Genomic DNA, 17280 nt, shown 5'->3' on the forward strand with positions numbered 1-17280 from the left:
TAATAAATTACAAACGATAAGTTACAAAGACTCGAGACGACAAAACCATTCACTAACAAACACCCCCTCGTCTTGTGCTCTATGTCTTTAATTACTTGAACCTAGAGGTCTTCCAATCACGGAAACTATGAATCCCAAATGCATGACAAACACGTACAACACACTGGAATTGCATAGCCCGATCGTAATCTTCTTGACACTCGATCAAAATCTTGTTTTCAAAAAACACGTCATTGTCGGTTTCAGATAAGTTAACGAGCCACATCGGGTCGATAACTCTTATAAAGCTGGTCTTCAGTCCCTTACCCAGCACAATGACTTCCTCGCCGGTAGGATTATCATAATACCATCGATTGAATGATAGGTGAAGACTCTGTGGAAACGTCTTCACTGGTACACGCTTCATCGTTTTTGGCGGTTTAACTTTAAGTACAAGTTTTCTCCAACCCGTACGAGGATCAATCTCTTCAATGCGCTTGAGGGTTGGAACTTGTGGCTTAAAGAACTTAAACCCACGGTTAACTTCGAACAGCAAATGTTGATGAAACCATTCTGCTCGTCGATCTTTACCGCGGTTAATAAACGGCCGAGAGGCGAGTGTACTAGCATCCCACCTCAGTAGTGAGAGAACGTCAGTGATATACTGATAGTACTGAACGTCGTTCTCCCACTTGATAATACAAACCTTTAATTCAGAATCGTATACCCAAGACACAATAGCACCTTTCACAGTCGACACAGCTTTGAACGTTGTTTTCTGATTTGCTTTAGCCCATGCAACAGCGTCCAGTTGTTGTTCTCGATCAACTTAAGCATCGATAATCTTAAGAACAAGCTTGTCCCGATTCTTGAACCAACCTGCAATGTCTTCTTCAGTTGGATCAGACAACCATTCTGACATCTTTTCTTTAATCTTCGTTGTCTTTTTCAGATGGTCTTCAATAGCTTTAACATGTTCTTCAGTAAATGTAGGAACACCCTATCAAAGTTTGATCGATGATATAGATCAGGATATTCCTCTGCTGTCACATCCTCCATCTCAATCTCGTCGTCTTCATAAATAATCGACGTATTCCCATGTGGAATACTCGCATCCAATAACACTTCCTCATCATTCACAGCCTCAACATCCTCTTCAGCCTCCAACTCGTCCATTTCTTCATCGTTCAGCCCCTAATAATAGTGAGATATGTTCGCGAGTTAGGGCACGATCGGCGAACTGCCCTTCTTCAATCTCGTCCGCGTTGTCAGTGCTTCTCACCACCCCCTAATTGTCAATAAATAGTACGGTGTTGGCCTTGATCGACTCAATAGGTTAAGCATCAGTCGAGTCATGATAAACCACCAATTGTTTATCATTTCCTTCACCACCACTAGTGCCAGCACCAGAGAATGAACCGTGAGCTTGTTTAGGCTCACTTCCTCCGGTACCTAGAGCATCAGGATCATCGTCATCGTTCTTCAGCCTCTTCAGAACATCTTCTTTGAAAGTCAGCTGAAGGATGAGATCTTCCTGCTCCTTTATTTTCACCCCATGAGCCGTGACAATCTCACGCAGCTCTTTCGTTTCCTTATGACAGTGGAGACGCACCCCATCAGACAACGTTGGTTAAGCATCATCTGCTCTTGAGCTTAATGATCGGCCGCCATTTGATTCTCGTATAAATGAATCAAACTCAAGAGTATCTCCATCTGATGGGTTGGGGTAAAGTATGAAAAGATGCCGGAACAGGTTGCACCGGACCCTGTGGACGGCTAATTCTCATAAAAGAGACATCCATAGGATGTATCACCATCATAGACGGTGTCGGAGGAACCACTGATGTAGCAGCCGTAGGCCTTGGTATAGAAGATAAAACAAAATGAGGAATCTCACCAAGCCTCGGATCAGATGTGATGGTTGTCGTCAGTTTGAGTGTCGGGTTGCTAGTAGTAAACGGCACCGCTGGTCTTTGAAGTGCAGACGACCTAGGTTCTTAAGGACCAAACGACACCCTAGAACCTTGAGAAACACGACGTTTGGGCGGTTGTTCTGTAGCTAGCGCCTTGCCCTTACGCTTACCTTGAACAACCTGAGAGCTTGCTGCCTCAACTTCAGCACGTCGTTGATCACCATCGTTTCCACCATCACCACCATCATCTCCTCCCACGTTCCCACCTGGTCCTTTTTCTCGTTCGGAATTCAAATCGTCGAGGATCCAACGATCATTAGAGGGACATTCATATGCCGGATTCGACAAATGACCAATCAAACATTTGGTCCTCGGGGTCTCCTGCCTGTAAGACTTCATCTGATTCATCGTGTTCACATTCATGTGTTCCAGCTTTGTAAGGCCCCGTTACCGATGCCTTACATTTGGTGTTGGATTTACTCATAAACATAGTTCTAAATATCAGAGTTAATTAAAACTTTCGTGGAATAACATAAAACATCAATAGTCATTACAAACATTCATATCCTTGTCTTTAAAACATAACTTAAACATGTCTTTTAGTTCAAAACATAACAAATAGATCTTTAGATGCCAGCTTCTTTATTCTACCGCCATGTGTCCCCGCTCAAGCCAACTGCCTCATTCTACTCACCTGCGTGCATACTAAAAGTCAGCTACGCTGAGTGAGTTCTAGTTAATCACATAACATACAATACGTACACTTACCTTCCATTATGCATCCGAAGACACATAATAATTACGTTACTATTTTACTTTCATTACATAACTTCATACATACATACATACATACATACATACATACATACATACATACTTTATTACTTTCATACTATATATTTACTGTCCATTCTATCTCATATATTATTAGGGTATGATCCCTTCCTTTTCTATCTCAGATATTATTAGGGTCTGATCCCTCTTTCCTTTGTCTATCTCAGATATTATTAGGGTCAGATCCCTTTCTTGTCTATCTCTGTTATTATTAGGGTCTGATCCCTCTTTACTTCTCTATATCAGATATTATTAGGGTCTGATCCCTTTCTTCTCTATCTCAGATATTATTAGGGTCTGATCCCTTACTTCTTCATCTTCGTACATTCTGTTTTTAAGTACTCGTAACATACATAACATTCTTTACTCTTTCATACACATTCATACATACATCTATCATACACATCCATCTATCATATACATACCTCCCTTGTCAATACGTGCAATATCCGAAGATCGTTCACGTACCGACAAGCTTTCAATCACATTCAAGATATACATAATTAACATATAAATCATACATGGCATACACTTACCATTTAAGGTAAGTGTATTAACTATCACATCGAGTATGGACACAGCCCCGAAAACATAACAAGGAAATGGGGCTAGAAACTCACCTGAATGCGGTTACGTTCATCGTTTATGGTAATCCCCTTCTTCAGCTGTGCACGACTAACTGTATAACAATTACACGCATCAATTATCTATCACTACCCGTATCGCGTCTCTAGTCTAATTATAACCTTCAACGGACGGGGGTTTGGGGGCAGCGCTCCTAGCAGCGAGGTCTAGGGGCGGCAGCCCCTAGCAGGGTCCAAGGGGCAGAGCCCCTGGCTGGGGTCGAGCTGTCTTAACACATTTTCCATTAGGATTTTAATTTATTATTTAATTCGCTATCTCCTTCGCCATAACGAATTAATCCTAATTCGTTAGTTAATTTGTTACTTTCATATTCTAATTCGTTAACTGATTCGTCGTCCAAACATCACCTGGTTCGTCCTCTGATTCGTTATCATTCCATGGCGAACTAATGGGTAACGAATCACTTGATTCGTCATCTTAGCATAACGAACTGGGCGATCTAATTCGTTATTTGGTCTTAACGAATGGTTGAACTAATTCGCTATCTGGTCATAACGAATGGATTGGCTAATTCGTTATCTTACCATAACGAACTGCCTTCATCTTATCCAAACTTTGAGTTAGGGTCAAAGTCAAAATTGCTAAGAACACGAATTGGTCAACAGTTACCCAATCTGCAATTAAACCTTCGTTTCTTAACCAAATAACATGATTTAGGTATCAACGGATTCGGAATTGCAGCGCCTACAAACCCTAACCATCAAACCGGCCAAACATCAACGTTTAAGGGGTGAGATTTAGGCCTATAGGTTACGTGTTCTTTTAGGTTATCAATTAACCTTTCAAATGCTAACCCATTTCAGTAATATTTGTTTGGTTAGATTTGTTTTCAACATACTAACACAGATCTGTGATTATCTAAATGAATCCGGACCTAAATGAACGATTTCTAGTTATAAACGTACCTTAAACGAGTCGAACTAGGAACACGAGCTGGTCTTTGATGTTTTTTTGGTTCTTCACAACGATCTAGCCCCAACAAGCTCGGGTTTTCGCCTTCGGATCTTGGTTCGGGTTTGTGTGTGTTTTACAAGGTGTAGGCTATGGTGTAGAGATGGATAGAAATGGAAAGGATTAGGGTTTAAGGGGTATTTATACTCCCTTAAGCCCATGGACCTAAGGCCCATTCCATCTTATATTCCATCTTCTAAAGTCATTCTCCAAATTTTATCTAAACTGATGAACGACACACTATCAATTAAACGAAATCATTTTATTTATTCTTATAATCGAAAACAGGATGTTACAAGCTTCAACACATCATTCTCCAAATTCCGATCAATAACCAAATCGGGAATTAAGTCCTGAATGATTAGCTAGACAAACGTGGATACTTCAGAAATTTACCGCGTCGGTTCTTGTCCAAGCAGTTTTCCTTAAGATGATAGAAGATCAGCTAGGAGAAGTTGAACAGTTTGTTCAAAATCAGAGCTACGAATGCCAATTGCAACATGATACGGCATTCGTCATATCCACCATTGCGTCCCCCAAGGCAGTGTATAAGCACGTGAAGTAGATACTTGTATGGGGCGCACAAGTAGGCCTTGTTGTACTGGGAACGTTTAAGGTCACCCACATAAAATATTCGTCGAAATAACCCACGGATCAACTACCTATCAAACTCGCATGGCATGTCTATTTTATCCCCAAATCGAAGCACACGTCGTATAACCCCGGGTGAGATGACAATCAGCTTCTTGTTGACCTCAGCAATGATGTGATTCTCGGACTCAATGTAACGTGCCGAATTCTAGAACGGAAGAATGATGCTGAACTGAACAGAAGTATCAGCAGTAATGGCATGGTGAATCCGTGATCGTTGTAAGAATGCTATCATGTCACCGAATATCTCCTGATCAGCAAAATTATCTTGGATAAAATCGCAAATGTTGTGTTTTTTATCAAATGGTAAAAGCCGGATCGCATGTTCTTGTTGTTGCTGAACCTGTGGTTGATCAGCGACGGGAGCATCCTAAACATTTTCACCTACCATATCTGAAAATATATAAACCCGAGAATTAGTAAACACGAACATCCAAATATTAAATTATTTAACAATATTAATTAAGAATGTCATTCGTTATTTTCTTGATTCATTCGTTATAACGAATGAGGTCATTCGCTATAAAGAATTGCTTGATTCGTTATATATATCTTATACGAAGTTGATGACGAATCAATAACGAAAGGGTAACGAACTAACATAACGAATCTGAGTTCATTCGTTATCAAAACTGACGAAAGAGTTAATTCGTTATCAAAGATTTAACAAAAGGGTGTCCATTCGTTAAACTATAACAAAAGGCCACCAATAATTATCAACTTTGACTATCAAGAGTCAAAGACAAAATTGAGATAAACACCAATGGTCAATTTGCAATAGCAGAATCAGTTAGACCATGTTAGACAATGAAATATCTAACAAAGAGCATGAATCGGCTCGCAATAACATCAAAAACTGATTCATTATAATCGTTTTAGGTAAAAACTTGTTATAATTAGGTTATGGTTATAGGTTCACTGTCAAAGGTAACATCAATTAATTAACCAAGTAAACGTTGATGGATTTTGACGTTTTTGATTGCGTTTTGATCGCAATTACCTAATGAATCTTAAACGATGATCAAAACTGGATTTGATTAAGGTTGAGATTTTTGAAAAAATTGGCCAGAGTTTATTTTAGGTTAGCACGAAGAACGATGTGAACTAATGAGATGATTCGTCTCAGCCTTGTTCATTATATATGACGAAACGGCACACTTTCCCAGACAACGAATAAGCTAATTCGTTAATTCAAAATTAACGAATGAGCTAATTCGTTATCTCATTCGTAAACACTGGTAACGAATAAGTAATACGTTAATAATCATAACAAATTAAAGGAAATTCGTGCTTCATTCATTATCAATCAAATGACGAATGAGGTCATTCGTTACAGAGTAGCGGAAGCGAATTAAGGATAACGAATTTAACTAATTCGTTATCTAAACTGATGAACGACACACTATCAATTAAACCGATTCATTGTTGAACACAGATCCAATCAACACCGATTCATTGTATTGATTAGATATTGGATCTAGTTATATGATATGATATTAATAAGATAATTATATGATAATGATAATATTAACGAAGTATAGAGTGAGAGAGTAATTGGACAGAGGTTCGATGTAATAGCATAAACAATACGTAAATTAACCAAGGCTATACAGCCTTATATAGACGATGGATCTCATTCATTACACATCCTGTAACTAATGGGCTCCATTCATTAACTTTAAATAACTTAAATTAAAGGTATAGTGAATGACTGGTTCGCTATACCCCCATTCGTCAACATTCCATGACGAATGGGATACATATATAACGAACTAAGGTTCATTCGTAAAACATCCATAACGAATGGACTGTACAAATAACTAACTGGCTCATTCGTTAAACATCCTTAACGGATGAGCCTTTACATAACAAATTAGACATAAATACTAAAATGCCCCTTAACATTATAATAATAATAAATTACAAACAATAAGTTACAAAGACTCGAGTCGACAAAACAGTGCAGTAACACTAAACATTATATACTACCTAGGCTATCTTCGTTGATGTTTGATTTTAGTTGGATTATTACTTTTCATTATGGTTTTATGAATCAGTAAATTGTTTGTTTTATTTAATTGATGCATATGTGTACTTGGTTTTGTTTGATCTAATTTTATTGTTCCACGTTATCCTTAGTGATTATTTCATATGATACGATTTTGTTAGGTCATCTACTATGTGTTTTAACTAGTTTGTGATTGAATTCGAATAAGATCCTAGGAATAATGTTAATAGTCAAACAAAAAAAAGTGTGCTGCTAACCTAGAAAGTTGTAAGTTGACAGGTTATATGTTAGATCGTTGTTGATTAGGATTGCTAGATTTAGTTCTTCATAAGGAATCCGTCTAGGTTTGATTGATTAACATTGTCTAGCAAGTCAATTGAGTTTATTAAATTACCTTTGATTTCCGCTCTGTAAGGTAGAATTTCAGTATAAAGGTACTCGTTCATTGTTATTTAAATAACCGTAAGGGAGTTTAATATATAAAACCAGTGTTTCTTAAAACTTATTAGAAACCCATAGGAGTTTTCTTGAGAAGGGTTAGGGGTCATGTTTGGGTTTTCTTTAAAATGTCTATTTTATGATCCCAGTTTTATAACAATTATTTTCCAACTATTTGATAACTGAAACTTTGGGGATTCCAGCCTAGGTGGTTTTTCATCACCATCTGAATCAGTTGAACTAAATTTTCTTGTGTTTTATTACTTGTCTTTTTTTAATTAGTTATTTTTACTAGTTTAATATTAATTAATTTAAACCCCCTTTTAATAATTATAAATTAAATAGTCACGTCAGTTTGTCGTGTCTAATTAGTTAATTTATGTAATTTAAAGAATTTCGTGGGTTCGAATCTAGACTTACTTAGTTCTAATAGAGTTGATTGGTTCACTTACCGTGATCCTTTTCTGTTTAAGTTTATCTTTACAGTGATCTTCATGGAGTGTTACTACGAGCCAAGATTTTGCATGGTGTTTGATATGACGGGGAATGTTCTCGGTTGTATAGACTCATCTAGCGCAATGATGGATCACATACCACATCCAGAAGAGATATTACATCATTTCTTACATGTCATCCATAGTTGTAATACAAATGCACCACTTTCAGATATTATAGAGGATTTCCGGATAGGCTTAATGAGTCAAATACGATTTAGTGAGCCGACGATCGAGGTTGAGGAATAGGATGAGAATCAGTTGTGTGAGGAGGATGAGTTTTTGGATTTGGATTTAGAAGGTTTTCCTGAGTATGATGAAATAAGTGAGTTAGATTCAGAGGGTGACTTAGCATTTTTTGAATCCCTTCTAGAAGATATGGAAGTGGTGGTAGTGAAAGAATACCACAACCGGCCCGTGACACTTATATTAAATGTTGCTCATAAATATAACCCGCGGGAGAAGGCGAAGAGAAGAGAATCCACGAACCGGAACTATTTGTAGGTCAGAAGATGGTCTACAGGGAAGAAGGAACCATCGAAATTCAAGCACAACCAGTCTTCTCGATACATGCCATCCATCCAGCTCATGCCAGGTATGTTTCAATTTTGGTGGTCTGACCTGTTCAGGATTTTTAAAACATTTTTCAATTCCACCGATAACATTCTAATGTTTAACAAATACCGGGTGGAATTAAACGGGTTGGATAAGGTCCAGGTCAAGGAGAAACCTTCTGATTAAGTTCAAGTGTGGGGAGGTTTCGCAGGAGTTTGTATAATTAATCGGTCACTAACGTAGTTTTTTTGTAGTTCTTCTTTGTTTTGTTTTTGTTTTTGTTTTTGTTTTTGTTTTCTTAGTTATAAAGGTTTGAAGAAAGATTGAGTGTTCAATAGAGATGATCCCTAAGGAAGAGTTTAATGAAAAAACACAAATGTGGGCATGGAGTAGCAGTGGATCCGTATACTTTATGTTTATTTATTTGATGCTGATTTGTAATGTTTTATATATTTGTGGGTTGGTGAAATACTTTGATTGCATAACGTCTATCAAATTGGTTTATTTGATAAGATATATTTCTAGATATTGTTTGGTCTACTTTTACTACTTATGTTCGTGTATGAGAGAAGGAGGTTTTGTTTGCTAAATATGTCCGTAGTTGGAGGGCACTCATGGAAGCAGACTTTGGCATTATATTTCATGTGCATATTATCAGCTAAGTCTTTTCCATTATCTAGCTTATTAACTTTTTATTTTGTTTTTGTTTTTAATTTTTAGGTTTTTAGTTTATTTTTGTAGTACGACTTTATTTTATTTTTATTTTTTTTATATTTTAAGTCATCATTATCCTTGTATTGAGGACAATGCAAAATTTAAGTGTGGAAGATAGGATATTTGAGTCCAAGTTTAAATTTAACTTAATAAAAAATAAAAAAAATGAAAAAGAAAAAAAAATTGAAAAATGTCCTTTGAATATAGTAGTTTTCAGCGTTAAAATGGGAGATGATGATAATTATCGGAACTTGGTTTTTCAAACTACTAATAATATGAGATAATATAAAAGAAAACACACTTAACTTGGGATGTGTCGGTAGGTTCAGCCTTGAGAATGAAAGGGCAATCTGATAAATGGGTAACGAATAGATATGATTTTTAGTAAATGATACGTTTTGTCCGTGGATAATAAGTAATGAAAGGCCGGGCCATACTCAAGCCTCAATTTTTAGTATGAATGATAGAGTATTATATATATTATGAATTTTAAAAAGAAATTAAATACGTTATCATATGATGCTTGGATAGGTTTAATGTTAGAGTACGCCAAGTAGCCGGTGATATAAATTTTAAACCGTTTAGTTTTAGTGTTTTACACTTCATTGGCGTATGTTTTATAACCTTAAATCTTGTATTGATGAGATGCCTCGAGTCCGGAGACTATGTGTCTGTTTGCGGTTTATCATCTGGGTATTCACAATTTCTAAGTGGATTTGTGAATATTAAAAAACTAAAGAGCAAACCCGTAGTTTTCTGCCAAACATAAGTAATCAAACTTGATCAGCTCGTACTTAAAGTACAAATACCCTACTGACTTAATCATCCACGTTGTTAGCCATGTGGGGTCCCCTTGCTCGCCTCTCATTACCATTAAGAAACATACCACCATGGGCACGCCAAATATAAACCCTACGGATCAAGTCGTGCATACTCACCTATGTGATGGGTTAAGGGTATTGCTTAATACGGTGGTATATCATGTTGTGGGGAACACTTGCTAATTAATTAATTATACCTTAATCGTATCTAATGGCTACTTTTGTAAATCTTGATGCTTAAATTTAAGTGGATAAACAATACCCTTGATCGTCTTAACTATTCGTGCAAAAAGAGCAACAAAATTTTAAATCTGCTAATTTTGAAGTTTAAGTCAAGTTAGGGTGGTATGGTTCGGTAAAAACTGAAAATAAACGGGTCTTAACTGTGGAAACCAATGAGTTATATAAATAAAGAAATTGTTGGATCTAACTTGTTCCGGTAAAGATCAATGCATGGGTTTAAGTGGACAACAATATTGGTGATTGCAGTTTTTGCGTTTTTCTTAACTTTAAAATAATCTATATGTTTTTAAGACTATATTTCCCGATTTTGATTCCATTGGATTAGATTTTTTCAAGGACGAAAAAAGAGTAAGTGTGGGGGTATTTGATATATATTTATTTATATATATATATCCCTTGCATATTTAATGTATTATTTTACTAGTTTCGTTCGTTTCAGTTAATATTTGTATACTACTAACATATTTGTGTTTTGTAGGTTCCAGAAGTTGAACGTCGTAGAAAATGGCAAAAAAACAAGTCAAAATAAGCTTAAACAAGAAGCCGGAACGAGTCAAGAAAGGAACCAGCTCCTTTGTTCAGGTCGCGCGGCACCTTGAGGAGAAAGTCCCAAATTATTCCACGAAATGTCAGGTTTTGGGCCCAGTTTCACTATATAAACACCCTTAACCTTAACCTGAAAAATACCCTATGACCACCAGACGAATTATGAGTTTCTTGGAGCTTATATTCGAGTTATTTGGCTGTTTTGAAGGCAAGGAATCATCCGGTGAAGAGCTTTATGTTCGAGATTGAAGACTACGGGTTTTATCACTTTTAATCTTCCGTTTTCATTATTTTTACCATTTTTTTTAGTATTATTTTTGTTTGATTTTCTGAAGCTAGGCTAAACATTATAGACTGCCTAGGCTATCGATGAACCTTCATTGATGTTTGATTTTAGCTGGATTACTTTTCGTTATAGTTTTATTAATCAGTAAATTGTTTGTTTTATTTAATTGATGCATATGTGTACTTGGTTTTGTTTGATCTAATTTTATTGTTCCACGTTATCCTTGGTGATTGTTTCATATGATAGGATTTTGTTAGGTCATCTACTGTGTCTTTTTTACTAGTTTGTGATTGAATTCAAATAAGGTCATAGGAATAATATTAATATTCAAACAAATAAAAGTGCGTAGCTAACCTAGAAAGTTGTAAGGTGACAGGTTAGGGTTATCTGTTAGATTGTTGTTGATTAAGATTGCTAGATTTAGTTTCTCGTAAGGAGTCCGTCTAGGTTTGATTGATTAACATTGTCTAGCGAATCAATTGAGTTTATTAGTTACCTTTGATTTTCACGTTGTAAGGTAGGACTTCATTATAAAGGTACCCGTTCATAATTATTTAAATAAATGTAAGGGAGTTTAATATATAAAATTGGTGTGTCTTAAAACTTATTAGAAACTCATATGTGTTTTCTTGAGAAGGGTCAGGGGGTATTTGGGTTTTATTTTAAGTGTCTATTTTATGATCTCAGTTCCATAACAATTATTTTCCAACTATTTAATAACTAAAACTTTGGGAATTCCAGCCTAGGTGGTTATTCATCACCATCTGAATCAGTTGAATTAAATTCTCTTGTGTTTTATTACTTGTCTTTTCTTAATTAGTTATTTTTATTAGTTTAATATTAATTAATTTAAAACCCCTTTTTTATAATTATAAAATAAATAGTCATGTCAGTTTGTCGAGTCTAATTTGTTAATTTACGTAATTAAAAAGGTCTCGTGGGTTCGATATCCGGACTTACTTAGCTTTACTAGAGTCGATCGGTTCACTTTTCGATCAGTAGTTTAGTCGAGTTCTAAAAAGTTATTACTTGGTGTCTAGTTTAGCGTAATTTAGTTAATAATTATTTAATTACTTTTAGCACATTAGTATGTCCTATTCAGATTCCTCTAAACCTTCATCAACAATCTCTCTTTCCAATCGTATAGCCTCAATATCCCATTAGCTATTTAAATCTTACATCCTTCTTCATCCAATTGACCCAAGCTAAGAAGATTGGTCTTTAACTTCAACATATAGAAAACATCACAAAACGTTTTCTTTTCACTCGTCTTACTTACCACAGTCACATTACTTTACCTTTGATTTCGATCTCGGATCCAACACCAAACTTCACTTGACCTTAAACTCGTTCATCTAAGGTAGTAAAAAACTCTTTCTTTCCAGACATATGATGACTTGCACCATTTTCTAAGTACCATGTTCCTTCATTCTTTTCATCATTTTCAAACACACCAGAGATAAACCTTTCTTCATTCAAACTTACGTTCTTTATTGAACAAACTGCCATGAACAAAGAAGTATCAACATCATCTTCTTTCTTTGTCAAATTCACTTCATCATTCCCTTTGCTCGGTTCTTTACATCATTCCCTTTCCGGTATTCACCCCATTCATCATTCTTACGTTCACCATTCTATCTTAGGTTCCCTTTTCCTTATCCGTTGTATCTTCCACGGCCTCTACCATGTCATCGGTAGTTTTCAACTTTCTTTTTCGGTTTGGGTGAACATGAACTGACTTTGGGATGAACTTCCATTCACTCGTGAACTTGTTTATTTCTTCATATGCCTTCAAACGTCCAACTACATCTTCAACGCCATTGTTTCGATGTCTGCGAGTAGCTCCATCAAAAAAACAACCGGTAAATATTTATCCGGCATAGAGTTCAAGAATTTTCTTACCAAAACCTCTTCTTCAAGTACCACTCCCAAGCTCTTGTACTTTGACTGTACTTCACCCAACTTCGCCAAATAATCATCAATACTTTATGTCTCCCCCATCTTCAATCCATCTAGCTCGGTTCTTAGCATTTGAACACGAGCTTACTGAGTTCTTTTTGCACCAAGATAACGAACTCTTAACTCTTCCCAAACATCTTTCGGCTCCGAATACTTGGCCATCTGAAGCATCACGTCTTCAAGTAGGGTTTGAAAAATAACACCTAAGGCCATAAACTTCTTTCTTTTCTTCAATTCCAGTCCCCTTTTCCTTATCAATCACGTCATGCAAACCATTCGCACCCAAAATAATTTTCACCATAGCCGACCATGACGCATAGTTGGTCAAAGTTAACTTCGGTGCTTGCAAAACAAAACTATCCATCGATTCTCTCACTGTTCCTGAGCTCCCTAAATTCCCTTCTTTATCATCGGGCATATCACAACCTTAATACGATCGATGACAATTTAAATGGTTCTGTATTTTTTCTGATTCCAACGATGAACCACAAATAAATAATATATATGCGTTGACTCCAGAGATTTTCAAGAAAAGAATCTTATCGCTAAAACCAATGAACACAAAATAAAAGGGGCGGCTCCAAGGTTTGGTTTGCTTGGTTTGGTTTGCTTTCTTTGCAAGTCACGGTGAACAAAAAAGCAATATTGTAATTCTTTTGACCAACAAATTAATAGCCAAGACACTATTGAAAACTGTGCAGCACCCTTTTTTTCTTGCTTCTGTATTACGAACAACCGAAAAAACTTAATAGCAAAACCTCTCAGCCGAACAAACTAAAATAATACGAAACTTTTTGTAAATAAGAGTCGTAGCTCTGATACCAATTATTGGCCCAAATGAATCAAACAATCAGATCGAACGAACAAACAAACAAACGAACACACGATATTGGGGTGACAACTCACGACTCTTTTCATATAATCAAACGAGCATAACAAACGCATTTCACGAACATGCAAGGAGAAAAGACCTCTCTTGACTCTCTCTAATAAAACTAATAATTTAGACCATATTTATAGGCATACTAAAATTGTTATTCAAGACAAACCTAGCTTGGAAACAAGACAGACTTATTCTAGATTAATCCATAATATTCTTACCATACTAAGCAAATATTAATATACAACTTAACAAAGCAAACCCCGAACTTTAATCACTTAACAAATCCAGATTAAATCTTCATTCAAGGTCATTTTGCTTTGATGGTTGTTTCGAGTAGACTCTTGTTAGTTTTTTAGGAGTGATTTTGATGTTTAGTTTGTCTTGTTTGTTCGTTTGGTTTTGTCTTGGGGTTTTTGCTAGTTTCTCCGCTAGCGTCTTTATAAAATTTATCGATCAAAAAAAACTTAATTGATAGATACTTTTGTAGCAATACCATATTAATAAATATTTTTCTCCACAACATTTTTTTAACAAAAAACAAAAAAACAAAAAAAAAACAACTCATGTTTAATACAGTCATATAAGATTGCACTTACAAACAAAAATAACATTAAAAGTGAGGTTAGAATTGCCATGCCATCACCAATCATATTTATTTATGTATTTTTTAAAAAAAATTATTTCTTAAATACACAGAACAAGATCATCATATTCATCTCTTATTTCCTTTTTTTTAGAAAATTTCGGTTATTTATTTATTTTTATAAATAAATAAGATTTTAACATTTTGGTTGTACCACCAAACTATCGGGATAATCTCCTATTTAAAGAAAAGTTTCTCTCTAATGAACTTGGTATATTTTAGCTAAATTAGTATTTAATCTACTTTATATATATACTTTTTAACTTAAACTTTAGTAATAGTAGTAGTAACAATAAGGAAAAAAAACATAATGATTTTTATCACTTTTTTCTTATAATGGTTTTTACACATAACTTTAATTTTGAATAAAATCATATTTTACTTTTGATTTTTACACATAACTTTAATTTTAAATAAAATCATATTTTACTTTTCTAAAACGGGTATGATGTTTCAGAGTTTTTCCACCAAAAATACTCATTTTAGGAAACCCAATTAAGGTGTTGTTTGTTTTTCTATATGTAAAATATATGTAGTCTGCATACCACATCTGCAAGCATTTGTAGAAGAAGATGTGGACTAAACCTCTTTAGTCTGCAAGAAGACTGCTTTTTTTAACGTCTTTAGACTGCTAAAATAATTGGTGGTGGTGTACGAACTGTGGAAGTGGGTGGCGGTGGATGGTGATAGTGGTAGTGGACGGTGGTGAACGATGGTGGATGGTGGTGGTGGACGATTTGTGGTAGATGATGGTGGTAAGCGATGAACAGTGGTGGTGATGGATGGTGGTAGTGGGTGGTGGACGGTGGACGGTGGTGGTAGCGTACGGTGGGTGGTGGTGCTGGTGGACGGTGGTGGTGGCGGGCGGTGGGTGGTGGTGCTGGACAGTGGTGGTGGGTGATGGTTGTGGCGCATGGTGGGTGGTGGTGATGTTGGATTATAGGTGTTGGTATGATGTGAAGAAGTGAAGTGTGAATAAGTTGGATATTAGCTTATTAGTTTAAGATTATAAAAGTACTTTTTAAGTATTTTTTTTTTAAAAAACAAATGTCTTTAGAAACTTATGTTTGTGCGCCTGTAAAGATAAGCCCATTAAAGATCAATTAATAAAAAAAACTAGCATAACCTCAGATTCGTTAACTATCATAAGCCCATTACATATCAATTAATAAAAAAACAAACATAACCCTAGATACATTAACCACCAAAAGTATTTAAATTGCACCAATAAATGAAGAAATATGTCATCTTATTTTTTACTCCCACGGTAATTCGGTAAAGTACCAAAATTGACATAGGCACCCCACTTTTATTTATTTATTTATTTATTATTATTATTATTATTATTATTATTATTAGATGAGGGTGTTGGAATGGTGTTTTAAATTAGATTTTTATAATCTCAAATTATTATAATTAATTGATAATAATCTCAACTGAGAATATTTCTGTCGGTGGTCTGGATTTTTTAAAAAATTAATCTCATTAGACTTCCGTTAAAAATAACTTAACGTTCGAATTTCAAATTGATGTTTTAGGGTTTTTGATCGGAATCAGAATACGAATCGATTTATGCAAAACTTTTTTAGAAACGATGTTCCAAACGGCTTACTTTTTATTAACCAGAAGTTCAAATACCCAAATTGAAACACATTTTCATCGTTTAGAATATATAGTAGAAGACAGTCTATATTTTTTGTGTAGAAAAAATTTAAAAAGGGGTTATTTATAACGTTAAAATTTGAAAGAACACTGTTTATTTTTTATAACTTTTTAATATTTTTTTGAAAGTGAATGTAAATGAAGGATATAAAAAATATTATTTAATTGAAAAGAAGAGAAAATATAATGTTTTTTTCCTTATTGTAATTATAAAGATAGAGATAGAGAAACTATTGAAAATGCTCTACGATGGTTATTTAGCTCAATCAAATCCACATGAACTAAATCACAACATTTTCACTCTCTCATTTTCAATTAAATATTATTTTTTATATTTTTATAGTTATTTTTCTCTCTCCCTAACTCAAAACAACTTTCAGAAAATATTAAAAAGTTATATGACGTAAAGTGTAACCTCAAAATTTAAATTTTACACATAACATTTTCTCTTTTATCTACTTACAACAACTTATAATCATACCAGATAATTTATAAAACTCACTCACAATATTACAGGAACGTCGGCTGAGAATAGAGGTGCACAAAAAACCTGAACCCGGAACTGGGCTCGAAAAAAAAACTGAAACCGGTTTTTTTAAACCCGGGTTTTTTTAAAAAAAACGGACCCGATTTGTACCCGGTAACACGAGAAACATGAACTGGTTCCATAACCGGAAATGGGTGTTTCCAATACCCGAAATCGGGTTTTTCAAATACCCGATCTCTACCCGAAATTACCCTAAAAATACTAAAAAATACCCCTAAAAAGTACAACCGCTAAAAAATCCAATATGTACCAGAAAAATACCCAAATAAAACCCAGAAATAAGGGTCGCTGTAGCGGGCAAGGTAACGGTCACGGTGCTATAGACAATGCTGGAGGTAAGTTCACACTAAATGCCTCAACCCAATGCAATTCAAAATATTGATCATTTGTGTTAGATTGGTTTTGTATACTTATTCTATTTGAAATAGTTTATTACAGATTGTTTATTCATATAAACATGAAAAAGAAATTTTCATGGACACTAATTTTATGAATGTAAACATTATTT

Source organism: Bidens hawaiensis, unplaced genomic scaffold (assembly GCF_021521415.1).
Source record: "Bidens hawaiensis isolate Kalapana, Puna unplaced genomic scaffold, B.hawaiensis_p1.1 tig00030246_1, whole genome shotgun sequence".
NCBI lineage: Eukaryota > Viridiplantae > Streptophyta > Magnoliopsida > Asterales > Asteraceae > Bidens > Bidens hawaiensis.